This window comes from Rattus norvegicus, chromosome 5, assembly GCF_036323735.1.
Source record: "Rattus norvegicus strain BN/NHsdMcwi chromosome 5, GRCr8, whole genome shotgun sequence".
NCBI classification, from domain to species: Eukaryota; Metazoa; Chordata; class Mammalia; order Rodentia; family Muridae; genus Rattus; species Rattus norvegicus.
Genome location: NC_086023.1, coordinates 6,705,061 through 6,715,339, shown reverse-complemented (window position 1 = coordinate 6,715,339; position 10,279 = coordinate 6,705,061). Strand labels below are relative to the sequence as shown.

General features: G+C 41.9%; 1 pseudogene; it reads right to left on the bottom strand.

Moving 5' to 3' along the window:
* Positions 1-241: 241 nt before the first annotated feature.
* On the bottom strand, positions 242-10,022 carry LOC134487105 (primary cilium assembly protein FAM149B1-like; annotated as a pseudogene).
* Positions 10,023-10,279: the final 257 nt, after the last annotated feature.

Genomic DNA, 10,279 nt, shown 5'->3' with positions numbered 1-10,279 from the left:
AGCCAACTGAATGTGTTAACTCATGTCAGAGAAGAAAAAGGCACCACTGTAAAAACACAAAAGGAAATGTAATGCAGCAGAAATAGTGCTAAATTTAAGTTGCATATTATTTATATCAAATGTTGGCTCATTTATTTTGCTTTCTGCACTAACAACAGAATATCTTGCTTCCCGAATGCTACCAAACAGTTGTTTTAGAAGGTAAGACAGTGGGCTCTAAGGCAATTGAGCAAAGTCAATAGGGCACAAGGATAGTGGTTTGTTTTACTTACCTGTTACATTATGAAAATGGAGCAAGATGGAGAGGAAGAGCTCACTGGAGAGTGAACACATCTAAGAAAGCCGAAGCATGGGTTCTGAGGTTGGAGAACTGAAGAATGGGTGAGAAGATAGAGGGAGTGAAGTAGAACAGACTCCTTGATCGAGACAGCAAAGCCAAGTCAGTCTGGAGACAAAACACATATGGAATGGGCAGTGATCTACTCCTGTGCAAGTAGAGGGTTATCTTAACCATAGCTGCCTTGTGAGAAACCACATCAAAGGGTTGTATGTGCTTTACCCATTACCTAAACAACAGCACTACAATGTTGTTAAACTCACAGTGCAAGAAGCCAGATGTATGCATGAAAATGTGAAGTTGTGAGTGAAATATAATGTAAACTTTTGGGTTTCCATGCTAAGAGAAAAGCCACATGTACACTTCCATCCCCAATCAAGTAATTTTCAGTGTCTGTAGAGGTGGCCAGTGTGTATCCGTATAGTTTTATATGAGATTAGATTATATTTTGAATTTAACAATTTGGTAGTCAATAGTTATCCATACAGTTATTAAACCATCACTATGCTAATAAGCATATGACATTTGCAGGCATTTTACATTTGTTGACTTTGTTCATAAAACAAACACTTTCTTTTTTTTTCATCTTTATTAACTTGAGTATTTCTTATTTACATTTCGATTGTTATTCCCTTTCCCGGTTTCCAGGCCAACATCCCCCTCCCCCCTCCCCTTCTACACGGGTGTTCCCCTCCCCATCCTCCCCCCCTTGCCGCCCTCCCCCCAACAATCTAGTTCACTGGGGGTTCAGTCTTAGCAGGATCAAGGGCTTCCCCTTCCACTGGTGCTCTTACTAGGCTATTCATTGCTACCTATGAGGTTGGAGCCCAGGGTCAGTCCATGTATAGTCTTTGGGTAGTGGCTTAGTTCCTGGAAGCTCTGGTTGCTTGGCATTGTTGTTCATATGGGGTCTCCAGCCCCTTCAAGCTCTTCCAGTCCTTTCTCTGATTCCTTCAACGGGAGTCCTGTTCTCAGTTCAGTGGTTTGCTGCTGGCATTTGCCTATGTATTTGCTGTATTCTGGCTGTGACTCTCAGGAGAGATCTACATCTGGTTGCTGTCAGCCTGCACTTCTTTGCTTTATCCATCTTATCTAGTTTGGTGGCTGTATATGTTTGGGCCACATGTGGGGCTGGCTCTGAATGGGTGTTCCTTCTGCCTCTGTTCTAAACTTTGCCTCCCTATTCCCTGCCAAAGGTATTCTTGTCCCCCCTTTAAAGGAGTAAAGCCTCCACATGTTGGTCATCCTTCTTGAGTTTCATGTGTTCTGTGCATCTAGGGTAATTCGAGCATTTGGGCTAATATCCACTTCTCAATGAGTGCATATCATGAAACACTTTCATTAGTACAATTAAAATCAGAAGAGGCTGCATTATAAAAATGACTTCAAAGTCTTTCCTTGTTCACATACTTCCTCCAGCAATGCCACCTCTGAAACCTACCCATACCATGTTACAATAGGAGACCGGGCACTTAGATACCTGAGAATAGGAGGATATCTCCCTGAAGCTACCACAGTGATCAAATGCAGGCTGTCATGCTTGCCAGGCAGGCACTTTTCTGACTGGACCTTCCTCTGCCCCCACTATACTGTCTATTTCCCATATCTAAGATTTAATTGCAGGATACATTTTCTAGTTCCATGACCTACAATCAAATACATTATAAAAGTCACACATCCCAATTTTAAGTTTAGGTTTTTTAAATCTGACTTATTTTGCAATTTCCAATTGTATATATAAAGAAATTTAATTCATAGTAATATTTTTTTCTTCAAACAACACTCAAGGCCCAGGTATAGTCATTGATGATTTCTTCATATGTTCAGGAAGTAATCAAAGCTCTACATGCACTTTTCAGAAGACAGAGCGAGATGCCTCCAAAAGTGTTTTCTAAGACCAAAGTGACTGTGACGTCAAAACCAAGAAAAAATGAATAAGAGAAGAAATCAGAGCCTAAATATCCTTCATGAACATTGCGTGTGTGTGTGTGTGTGTGTGTGTGTGTGTGTGTGTGTGTGTGTGTGTGTGTGTTTTGGGACTGACAGAAATTTAAATACATTATGTGAGAGGGACAATGAACTCACATATGGACTCAAATCCAGTGATAACCCATTAGTGTCTCAGAACTCTGAACCTGTTCTGTATCTGTTGAGTAATGGTTACCCCTAATAAATTTGTCAACACCATTTTAACAAATTGCTAATGATGGTTAAAAGTTGTGCTTGTCAATGGGACTGAACTGACTGCCTGGTCACTCTCTTGGGACTGAACTGACCGTGGGACTCCAGGGCATTTCCACAGATGCAGCTTCTGGTTTTTGTAAGTGTACCTGTTGGGTCCACGTCAAGCTCTAAGACTAGACAGTATCCAAAATGAAAAGATTAAGGCCAGTCCTAATACATGAGATAGGAAATACTTGAATACACTCCAAAGTCCAGTGCCCTAGTTGCTGTGACTTGGGCTTACACCTCCATGTCACTGTTCATCCTCAAGGGAAGCCAGGGCAGGAACACAAGTAAGGCAGAAATCTGGAGGCAGAAGCTGATGCAGAGGCCATGGAGGGGTGATATTTACTGGCTTGTTCCTCGTGGCTTTATCGGCCTGTTTCTTTGTAAACCCAGGGCTAGCAGGCCACAGATGGTACCACCCAGAACGAGTGGGGCCCCTCTTCCATCAATCGCTAATTAATGCCCTCCCAGCATGCTTACAGCCTGATCATTTCTGTTTTTTACATTCATTTATTGGATTTTTTAATTTTCATTTTAAATGTTGTCCCCTTTCCCAATTCCCCCTCCAGAAACCTGCTATCTCATCACCCCTCCCCCTGCTTCAATGATGGTGCTCCCTCACCTACCCACCCACTCCCTCCCACCTCACTGCCCTGACATTCCCCTACACTGGGGCATCAAGTCTTGATAGGACCAAGGGCCTCTTCTCCCATTGATGTCCAACAAGCCCATCCTCTGCTACATATGCGGATAAAGCCATAGCCTGAGTATTCTTGGGATGGTAATTTAGTCCTTGGGAGCTTTGGGGGGGGTGTCTGGTTGTTGATATGGTTGTTCTTCTTATGGGGTTGCAAATCCCTTCAGCTCCTTCAGTCCTTTCTGTAACTCCTCCATTAGGAACCCTGTTCTCAGTCCAATGGTTGGCTGTGAGTATCCACCTCTGTATTTGTCAGGCTCTGGCAGAGCCTCTCAAGGAGACAGCTATATTAAGCTCCTGAATGCAAGCACTTTTTGGCATCTACAATATTGTCTAGATTTGGAGTCTGTATATGGGATGGATATCCCAGGTAGAGCAGTCTCTAGATGGCATTTCCTTCTATCTTTGCTCCACATTTTGTCTCCGTATTTCCTCCTGTGAGTATTTTGTTCCCCCTTCTAAAAATGACTGAAGCATGAAAACTTTGGTCTTTCTTCTTGAGTTTCATGTGGTTTGTAAATTGTATCTTGGGTCTTTTGGGCTAATATCTACTTATCAGTGAGTGCATACCATGTATGTTTATCTGTGATTGGCTTTCCTCACTCGGGATGATATTTTATAATTCCATCCATTTGCCTAAGAATTTCATGTAGTCATTGTTTTTAATAGCTGAGTAGTACTTCATAAATGTGCCATGTTTTCTGTATCCATTCCTCTGTTGAAGGACCTCTGGGTTCTTTCCAGCTTCTGGTTATTAGAAATAAGGCTTCTATTAACATAGTGGAGCATGTGTCCTTGTTATATGTTGGAGCATCTATTTGGTATATGCCCAGGAGTGGTATAGCTGGGTCCTCAGGTCCTATGTTCAATTTTCTAAAGAACTGCTGATTTCTAGAGTGCCAGTTTGCAGTCCCACCAACAGTGGAGGAGTCTTCCTCTTTCTCCACATCCTTGCCAGCATCTGTTGTCACTTGAGTTTTTTATCTTAGCCATTCTGCCTTGTGTGAGGTGGAATCTTAAGGTTGTTTTGATTTGCAGTTCCCTGATGACTAAGGACGTTGAATATTTCTTTAGGTGCCTCTTGGCCATTCGATATTCCTCAGCTGAGAATTCTTTGTTTATCATTAGAGCCCCCTTTTTTTTTAAAAATAGGGTTATTTGATTCTCTGGAATCTAACTTCTTAAGTTCTTTGTATATATTGGCTATTAGCCCTCTATCAGATGTAGGATTGGTAAAGATCTTTTCCCAATCTGTTGGTTGCCATTTTCTCCTAATGACAGTGTCCTTTGCTTTACAAAACTTTGCAATTTTATGAGGTCCCATATGTTGATTCTTGTTCTTAGAGCATAAGCCATTGGCATTCTGTTCAGGAAATTTTCCCTTGTGCCCATGTGTTTGAGGTTTTTCTCCAGTTTCTCTTCTATTAGTTTCAATGTATCTGGTTTTATGTGTAGGTCCTTGATCTACTTATACTTGAGCTTTGTACAGAGTAGTAAGAGTGGATTGATTTGCCTTCTTCTACATGCTGACCTCAAGTTGAACCAGCACCATTTGTTCAAAATGCTCTTATTTCCACTGGATGGTTTTTGCTCCTGATCTTAAGGAGGTATTTTCTTAATTAAGGCTCCCCCCTCAGATGGCTTTAGCTTGTGTTAAGCTGACATAAAACCATCCAAAACATTCAGGAAAAGCCCCTCCTTGCAGCCAAGGCACACTGCTTGCTTTCTTGGATGCAAAGCAATATCTACAAGGGAAGGGTTGAGAAGTTTAGTGGTGTCTATTCCATTAGGCCAGGCTCAACTGTGGAAGATACTGTCATCAAACTAGTACTAGTGTTCTCAAATTAGTATCAGTTCCTAAAGAGTTTAAACACGACTAGGTCAGATGGCAGCAATACAATTAATAACATGAAGAGAAGTGTTTGGAAGTTAACCTATGGTATAACAGCTAATATATGTCATGTGTTTTGCATGAGCAGTGTATTGGCAGCCTGTCAGGGTATCTCTCATAAACTTGGACAAAAAAAAAAAAAAACAAGAAAAGCCAGAGCACATGAGGAGAAACAGATAACAGCTTTTATAATAGGAAATTATGATCTTCCACTTAGTCTTTAGAGTAAAAGTCTGCAACCAAGATTAAGTTACCTGAAGGGAGATTATGTTCTTTGGAAAAACAAAACCAAATCCCCATACAAAACCAACATCCTTGCAGTTTCAGCACAAGGGTCCGGAGCATCTCCTTTTTTCCCCAAAGGTCACTTGGGTAGGTCCACCCTTACTTTACCATACTTGAGGTAAGTGTACACTTGAAAGCTCTGGTCTGAAGCTACTCTTCTTTTTTACCAAAGGGCATACATCTCAATCTGCCAATCCAAACTCATAGCATGTTGACACAGCCAGCTTTCTCTTGGATACTTTTGGATTTTTACAAATGCATACTAGCAGCATGCTTCACTCTGGACAGAAAAGACTGAAAAGACTCATATATAGACTGTAGAACTGGGCTCAGTGTTAACAGTGAAGGGAATACATCTGCTACTAGGGTTACAGATTTGAGATGGTACCTCCTGTCCTCTTGGTTCTACTGCCACATAGAGGAGCTTGTGACTGGAAACTAGAGCAATCTGTTATTAAATTGAGGTTTCAAAGGGGTCCAAGGACAAGGGTACCATTTTTCTCTCCAAGTAATAGTGTACATCAAGAAAAGAGAATTGATCAGAAGTTTTGAGAACTAAGCCCTCATCTCATCATGGTATAGATGGCAAAGTAAAAACCACTGAAATTGCTAAGGTGTCTCTTGATCTCACAGTCCAGATGGTAATCCAGAAACCACTAGAATCCTCAGAGGAGTTTGAAAGATTAGATTTGTTGCTCAAAAACTTAATAAAATACAGAGGTAATTGTTCTTTGTTCACTTTCTCTGTTGAGACATCGTGAAATCTGGTGGTTTGTGGTTGATGATAACTGTATTATTATGCTAAATTTAACCATGTAGGAGATCTAATTGTATCTGTTATGCAAATTCATGTCTTGCTTTTTCATTGCTGCTCTCCAATACTTGATATAGAGCAACTCATGGAAAGGAAATACTGATTTTGGTTCATGGTTCACACATAAAGTCTGGGTCGGGGAGATGGCTCAGTGGACAAAAGAACCTGCTTCTAAGCCCTTTAAGACCTGAGTTTGAGTCCTGATTCTCACTTGCCTCCACCCACAAAATAGATAAACAAGCAATAAACAAAAAAGTCTCCTCTCATGTTAACAGGTCTTAACCACTGTTCCTACTGATCAGTCCTTCTTCTCTGTACCTTTTATTTGGTTAGCCTACAGCATACTGCCACCTACAATAGGACAGGTCTTATAATAGGGTAGGCCTTGCAGCCTCAGTTAAAGTGTTCTAGACATACTCACAGGTGTATCATTTAAGTGATTTTTAAATCCAGCCAAGTTGCCAGTGAGTAGGAACCATAGCAACAGCAAAGTTTAATATCTTTTTTGAAACTTAACAGAGTGTTTGGCATTTCAGATGCAGACATTAACTTTCAATCTCTACAAGTACAAATGATTGAAAGCAGTTTTTATTATTTTTATATGGGGAAGAAATTGCCTTAGGACTATCTTAACAGAGCAAGGACCTTGATCAGTTTCATATTCTGGTGAATGTCAAGTTCATTGTTTGATGACAGTGTAATTGGATCTGGATAGATGGAAGTGACAAGTACTCTACTCACCTGAAAAGAGAGATGTCAATAGAGAAGATAGATTCTAAAGAGATATAGACCTGCTTCAGTGGAACAGAACACGAAGGGGCATCACTTCAAACAGAAATGGCCCAGTTGCTGTATCTTGGAACCTTTATCAGCCAGTTTGGATTTTGAACCTTGGAATACTGCTCATATTCATCTATGGTTGATGATCAGTTTTGAATGGAGCCAGAGCAAGAGACAGAACTATGAGAAAATTGGACTAGAGCAGGAAAAGCCTTGTTTCAGTCCCAGTTTGTGAGGTGACAATTTTATTTTATTTTATAAAACAAATTTCGGGTTCACCTGAGGCAAAGGCCAACAAAGACATCAGCATCAGTTAGTTAGGATATTTTTGGAGAGCCATGGAGTAGGAGAATTGTACTGAGATGATTTATCGACTAGTATTTTATTTCCTAATCGTATTTTTACAGATACTTTGATGGGAATCCTTGATTATAGCACAATTGCATTAAGGAACACACAGGACACCAGAGAAGTGCACCTTTAGGTACATGGCTGAGGGTCTGCCTTCAGGGGCTTCATGCTCCTCTTAACAGACCTTTCCACCATGATGGATCCTGTTCCCTCAAACTTTAAGGAAACGTTATCCCTTCTTCCCTAAAGTTGATTTTGTCCAATATTTTGCTACAGGCATGAGAAAGTAACTAGTACAGATGGATTATCTTAAAAAGGAGGAAAGGTAGTTTGCCACTCAACATAGGTTTTCACTGTTGCCGGGAGGCATAACCGAAACTGTGATCCCCCAAGTCCTTGAAAACATTACTGCAAACTTTATCCACATGATTTAAAATTATTCATGGTTCTTTTATTTAAAGTTTAGGAATGACATTTATTTGATGAATATCTCAGATTGTTGGCAGCACTTTCTCCTAAAAATATGTTAAAACTGAGTGCAGTTCTCCAGAAATTAATATAAGCAGAAATATTCTGAACCCACTGATCTGAATCATTTATGTGTAGGCAATCTCACTGAATTGTACAAGAACTGAACAGGTGATTCGTTACAGACAAAGTGAATAGTGATTTGGGGTGGTTTTTTTATTGTTACATTTTTGGGTACAACCTTTAGTGCTCCATGGAATGGGTTAACTAAAGCTGAAAGAAGACAGTAACTGTACACAGAACAGTTACCCATGCTGTCTTTGGCAGATACTCTGTAGTGTTTCTCAGACATGTGTTCCAAGATAGCTGTTAATGGACCACACTGCTGTTTGTAGGAGCTTTGCGTCATCTGGTGCCTGAGTGATGGTACGTGAAAGCCTCCATGTGTTCCCAAGTCAGCTGCAACCTTGCAGGTTCTCACTTGCCCTGTGGTAACTGCCTAGTTCTAGAGATGGGTATCACCTCTGCTTTGAGGTTTTGTAGACCCATGTGACTGAGGACCTGCAGAACCCCTGCCAGGTCAGGCCTGATGAGGATACTAAGATGTACATGAGCTGTACAGACATGTACAGTGTGTCTGGCAAAAATGACTGAGTTGTGTTGGGTCTAGAGAAGACAGGCAAAAGGAGCCTCTCCTGGGGCTGCTGGCTAGGCTCGTACACCATTGTACTTTGGGCTCAGGTGGAGTCACCATGGGATTTTGTTGGCTTTTGTAGCCCCCATGGTGCTCAGGTGTTCTACTTCAGCTGTTCCGATAGGTGGCAACAGATTGTTCTGATTCAAGGTCATTGGTGAGAGAGAAGAGAGTGTATCTGCTGTCACTGGAACCCAGGGTCCTCTGAGGACTTCTTCTGCAGACCATGGTGTTCCAGCATGTGCGTGGCTTGTGCTGATCGGATGAAGGGTATGTGGTGGGGGATTGCGCCTCCTGGCAGATCACTTTGTATATGACAAAGATGACATATTGAGCTCCATGGCTTGGTTTGGCCAATTGTGGTTTGAAAGGATGGAATTGGACCCAGGCCTCGTGAGTAGCTTGTCATCAAGATCTAGGAGCTTATCCATCAGAGAGAATTCCTTGGCTGTAGAGACATCCCATGAATCAAGAGACCATTCATGTTCAGTTGATGACTACTTGCTTGACAGAAACACATTGGATTTGAGGTGATTGACAGCACCTCATACTGCTGCACTTGAATAAGACCAAAGGGTCTGTTCGTTCAGCACATAGGGACTTCCTGAATCTAGTCTGATAATTTCACTGTTACTCTCATCATCAGAGGCACATCCCTCCCAGTGACTATGTGTCAACTGCTCCATACAGCCCACAACCTTGTTCCACACATTGTCAAACACATAAGCAAGAACATCCTCTTTCATGCAGTAAAATGGTGCAATGGGAGGGTACCCTAACTTCTGTTTCTCTGTAGCTGCTTCTGATTTGTTTCCATGAAATCCTTCTTCCATATCTGTGCGGTTAAAAAAAAAAAAGGTCATTCAAAGTATTCCTCGATTATTCCTTCAGAAAAGATTATACAATCTGCCTCCTCTCCTCTAACAGCAGATGAGCAGAGGCTTTGATGGTGGGAGATGCTTTATAAGAAGATGAAAATGTAACTTCTTTCTCCTTATACCAAATATGGTAGACTCTCTTTCTTGAGACAAGGTTGCTTCATGTAAAGCTGACACAGCAGAAGGGGATCTAGGGTATAATCCATAGCCTTCACTTGGAGTGATTATCTTCATGCCCAGGATCCTGAGGTGAGGGGAACTGGATACCCACTGCTGACACTCTTTCTGCAGGCTCTCTGTGTGCATGCTTAGCTTCCTTCATACAGGAGCTCATCAATGGCCCATGAACATGGCCTGGACTTTCTCAGTGGCATTCTGGTCAAGTTCACTATTTCCCCAAGAGAAGCTTGAGCTGCCTTCTGTCTAGCTTGGAAAAGCAGAATACGGATTTCCAGTGCCAGTTGATGTAGAGAAAGTGCCATCCAGCTGCTCTGGAAGGTGATGGTGGGTAAGAGTGTACTTTGTTAGTCCTTTCAGCTCCATGCTCTGTGGCATCCACACTCTGTGGCATGGCCTTCCAAGTGTATCAGGATATCATCCTCCTTTTTCTCCTCTGCGGCCAGGGTGGGCAAGCTAGGACAGGGGTGGGGGTGTGTAGGGGTGTAGGGGGTGGGTGGGGGCCTGGACCTCCAGCCAGCTCCAGCCGAGCCCCCTCCTGCCACCTACTGGCCCCATCTCATCCTCGTGTCTCCCTGTCCCTTAGATTCCAGACTGCCACCTCCCAGCGTTCCCACTCTATCTACTTGTTTTTTTTTAAAAAAATGAATGGATTGTAGTGTTTTTTCATTTTAAATT